This window comes from Schistocerca piceifrons, unplaced genomic scaffold (assembly GCF_021461385.2).
Source record: "Schistocerca piceifrons isolate TAMUIC-IGC-003096 unplaced genomic scaffold, iqSchPice1.1 HiC_scaffold_943, whole genome shotgun sequence".
In the NCBI taxonomy this organism is placed as follows: Eukaryota; Metazoa; Arthropoda; class Insecta; order Orthoptera; family Acrididae; genus Schistocerca; species Schistocerca piceifrons.
This window is the reverse complement of record NW_025729216.1, coordinates 2,755,001-2,760,000: the sequence shown is the minus strand read 5'-3', so window position 1 is coordinate 2,760,000 and position 5,000 is coordinate 2,755,001. Positions and strand designations below refer to the sequence as shown.

Here is a 5,000-nt window from a genome sequence, read left to right as displayed (position 1 = left end):
CGTCAATTCCTTTAAGTTTCAGCTTTGCAACCATACTTCCCCCGGAACCCAAAAGCTTTGGTTTCCCGGAGGCTGCCCGCCGAGTCATCGGAGGAACTGCGGCGGATCGCTGGCTGGCATCGTTTATGGTTAGAACTAGGGCGGTATCTGATCGCCTTCGAACCTCTAACTTTCGTTCTTGATTAATGAAAACATACTTGGCAAATGCTTTCGCTTCTGTTCGTCTTGCGACGATCCAAGAATTTCACCTCTAACGTCGCAATACGAATGCCCCCGCCTGTCCCTATTAATCATTACCTCGGGTTCCGAAAACCAACAAAATAGAACCGAGGTCCTATTCCATTATTCCATGCACACAGTATTCAGGCGGGCTTGCCTGCTTTAAGCACTCTAATTTGTTCAAAGTAAACGTGCCGGCCCACCGAGACACTCAATAAAGAGCACCCTGGTAGGATTTCAACGGGGTCCGCCTCGGGACGCACGAGCACGCACGAGGCGGTCGCACGCCTTCGGCTCGCCCCACCGGCAGGACGTCCCACGATACATGCCAGTTAAACACCGACGGGCGGTGAACCAACAGCGTGGGACACAAATCCAACTACGAGCTTTTTAACCGCAACAACTTTAATATACGCTATTGGAGCTGGAATTACCGCGGCTGCTGGCACCAGACTTGCCCTCCAATAGATACTCGTTAAAGGATTTAAAGTGTACTCATTCCGATTACGGGGCCTCGGATGAGTCCCGTATCGTTATTTTTCGTCACTACCTCCCCGTGCCGGGAGTGGGTAATTTGCGCGCCTGCTGCCTTCCTTGGATGTGGTAGCCGTTTCTCAGGCTCCCTCTCCGGAATCGAACCCTGATTCCCCGTTACCCGTTACAACCATGGTAGGCGCAGAACCTACCATCGACAGTTGATAAGGCAGACATTTGAAAGATGCGTCGCCGGTACGAGGACCGTGCGATCAGCCCAAAGTTATTCAGAGTCACCAAGGCAAACGGACCGGACGAGCCGACCGATTGGTTTTGATCTAATAAAAGCGTCCCTTCCATCTCTGGTCGGGACTCTGTTTGCATGTATTAGCTCTAGAATTACCACAGTTATCCAAGTAACGTGGGTACGATCTAAGGAACCATAACTGATTTAATGAGCCATTCGCGGTTTCACCTTAATGCGGCTTGTACTGAGACATGCATGGCTTAATCTTTGAGACAAGCATATGACTACTGGCAGGATCAACCAGGGAGCTGCGTCAACTAGAGCTGAGCAGCCGGCCGCCCGGGAGTGTGTCCCGGGGGCCCGCGCGAACACGCAAGCGTCCGCTCAATCATTCTGCAAACAGGAGGAGGCTGAGCTCCCCTGCACAATACACCTCGAAACCCTCTCAGGTCCCGGCGGCGCGCAGCGCCGTCCCAAGTACTTGGTCGGGTTCGAGAGAGGCGCAATCGCCCGGAGTTAGGCGAGTAGACGCTTTCGGTGCGACCACCCGTGCTCCCAACTGAGCTTGCCGCTGCCGACAGAGGCCCGGGAGCGTGCTGTCGTGGCATTGCCGGCGGGAGACAACACGCGCCACCTACGGTGACCGGCAGCTCCAACGCCAGCGCCACAGAAGGACAAAAGCCCCACTTGGGTGCCGAAGCGAACTCTCCCAGCACAGCGCACGCGCCAACACATCCGCACAGCTGCGATACAAACCACCAGCGAGAACCGCTGGGGCGACCGAGCAGCAGACGGCGTCGCGGCGCCGAGCGCCGGGCGGCGGCGCATCCTCAACGCACACAGTCCTCAATCGGACCAGCACACTGAAGATGTCCACCGCGCTTCGCACCGGGCCCGCGAGGACCTACTTTGGCCGCACGGCGCCGCGCGCAGGGTGCGCCGGCGCGCAGCTGCGACGCCTGCCGCGTCCGTCGGCCGGCGCGCCTGCCACTGGCCGCCCCCACCAGCCGGCTGTAGCGCGTGCGCCCACGCACCGCGCGGCCAGCACGCCGGGAGGCGCCCCCTCACCGGCCGGGGACGGTCCCACCCAGCCACCGCCGCGTATCGCTTCACACCCAGATGCCGTTCAGTTTCGTCGGCATGGTGGGTATCGCTGGAACAACCGGTTAGTACCTCAACCTACCGTCGCCATCACCGATTCACCCCTAGCGAGAACAACCGCACCACAACGGGTTACCATTTGTTCATTTGCGTAACTTCACCAGAAAACGTATGCGTCCATCGCCATTTGCAACTTCCACGATTATTGCATGCCTGTGTCAGGTGTCACACCACACTACGTCTGCCCACATACACGCAACAAAATGTGCACGCCTAGACAATACGTGGAAGGTGGCCCCCGTACGTATGCGATGTCCATTGCTCGAACGACTGTCAACCGGCCTCTGTAGCATGTCGCAGATATGGAACGCGGTGCACCATGCTATCACGGTGTGTGAGGAGAGACGACTAGGTCCGAATACATCAACAGACAGCTCATGCTGATCGCCATCCACGGCGTCCGTTCCTCCCACACGTCTCTATGGCGTACCACACTGCAATCCAGCTGTCATAGGGAGACGACACGTAGCTGCGTGCACAATATTTGCACTGTATGGTCCGCCGTTTTTGGGCGCAGTCGTTGTACGGTCACACATGTGCCACGATGTATCATTCAGTACATAAGGACGAATGTGCAGTACAGATTGTGGTTTACGCGTACGACATCAGCGGACAGTTGACACAGGCCGCACCACAACGTAGCCTGAGTACGTCGCATGCGAAGGGCATTGAACATGCAAACTTCTCACCAACCAGCTTGCGAAGGCAGGGGGCAAGGTGGGGACGTGGGGAGGTGTGGGGGGGGGGGGGCGCGGCATGTACGTCCTGCTGCCATCCACATTACAGTGTACAGCAGGAGCATGTGGAAAGTCAGCAAGACTTGCAAGGTGTTTAACATGAAGCGATACACAGGGGAGCGGGCAGTGCGAGTAGCGAACTATATTGCGAGGGTTGCGGGTGGGCAACACTACACTAATTGAACGAGTCGTATAACAATTACAGAGCAGGTTTAGGCGACAACGTGGGTTACGTTAGCGGACAACGTGGGTTACGTTAGCGGACAACGTGGGTTACGTTAGCGGACAACGTGGGTTACGTTAGCGGACAACGTGGGTTACGTTAGCGGACAACGTGGGTTACGTTAGCGGACAACGTGGGTTACGTTAGCGGACAACGTGGGTTACGTTAGCGGACAACGTGGGTTACGTTAGCGGACAACGTGGGTTACGTTAGCGGACAACGTGGGTTACGTTAAGGCACAACATGGGTTAGGTTAAGGCACAACATGGGTTAGGTTAAGGCACAACATGGGTTAGGTTAAGGCACAACATGGGTTAGGTTAAGGCACAACATGGGTTAGGTTAAGGCACAACATGGGTTAGGTTAAGGCACAACATGGGTTAGGTTAAGGCACAACATGGGTTAGGTTAAGGCACAACATGGGTTAGGTTAAGGCACAACATGGGTTAGGTTAAGGCACAACATGGGTTAGGTTAAGGCACAACATGGGTTAGGTTAAGGCACAACATGGGTTAGGTTAAGGTACAACATGGGTTAGGTTAAGGTACAACATGGGTTAGGTTAAGGTACAACATGGGTTAGGTTAAGGTACAACATAGGTTAGGTTAAGGTACAACATAGGTTAGGTTAAGGTACAACATAGGTTAGGTTAAGGTACAACATAGGTTAGGTTAAGGTACAACATAGGTTAAGGTACAACATAGGTTAGGTTAAGGTACAACATAGGTTAGGTTCGGTTACACGTTGTTGTAAGGAAAGGTGTAGGGGGGGGGGGGGGCGGGGGCGGCAGGTTCGTTGATAGTGATTATAGTAAGTGAATGCTTGTGACATGATCAGATTTGTCACGTCAGGATGCACCTTTGGCTTATTAGAGGCGGCGCTCCAATTCTATGCTTGTGTCACACCTGTGTCTTTGAGTCATGTCATTGTTTGTGCGCTGTGACAGGAGGTACTATTGTGATGTTGGGTGCACCGTTGTATAGGACATGTGTGGGTGTTGGTGCCTTATCTGCGCAATGGTGGATGTCGAAAGGGTGGGATATTCTATTTTCCGCATGGACCTCCTGGTCTGGTTGTGATAGTGTGGATTGTGTAATGTGGCGGAGAGGATGCACTGGATGTTGTTCCATGCTGGTGCTTACGTATTGTATGTGCGCCTGTTAGAAGCAGAGAGTGGTGCGTGATCAGAGTGTCTGGCTGACGTGTGGTTCCCATTGTGGGCAGACTCTTTCAGCATGTATACGGACAGTTGTATATATTTTCTGTAGTTTGATGGCTCTGCATTGATTACTAATCAGCGCCGTGTGTACGGGTAATCTGGTTCCAGTCCAAAATGTTCCATCTGTGTACATTAGTGACAAAGACTCCCCCCATGCAGTGGGGCTCGGTCTGTTATAACTCTTCCGCGTAATATATTTGCGCCACGTTTTTGCGACTGCGAGTGCGAGTGCGAGTGCGAGTGCAACGCGCATGGGGACCGACATGCTGATGGCTCGGTATCGGACGCCGTACAGTGAGCAACGCGATCGCGTCTCTCGCTCGTAAGTGGTACAGGTCGCGGCTCATGTATACGGACAGCGGGAATGTCGCATATTGGAAATAACTCTTCATGAAACGCAAGTTATAGGGGTGGATTGCACTTTACGAGTGCGGGAAACGTCCGCCGTTCATCCGCTGGAGGTGCGAGTTTGGCGGTTGGGGTGGTCCACGAACGGGTGCGGGTAGAGTCATTGCCGGTCCACGGCTTCGTGCGGCAGAGCCACTGGAGAATGGGTGCTATGGTCGACAGAGGCTGCAGGCTTTGTGGGTGGCGTCGAAAGGCGGGCACTGTGGCGCCATCGCTGTCTTAATCGGCTTGGCGTCGCATAGATGGCGGTATCGTCGTTGGAGGAGGTCATGTTGCGGGAGACCTACAGATGGCGGTATGTTTTGTGGTGCG

General features: G+C 54.4%; 1 non-coding gene across 1 annotated transcript in view; it reads right to left on the bottom strand.

The window, feature by feature from the left end:
• Positions 1 to 1,247, bottom strand: part of LOC124772879 — a 1,909-nt gene extending 662 nt beyond the window's left edge. Inside the window, exon 1 of the ribosomal RNA XR_007014335.1 lies at positions 1 to 1,247. This exon is cut by the window's left edge and continues 662 nt beyond it. This is a non-coding gene — a ribosomal RNA (small subunit ribosomal RNA).
• Positions 1,248 to 5,000: the final 3,753 nt, after the last annotated feature.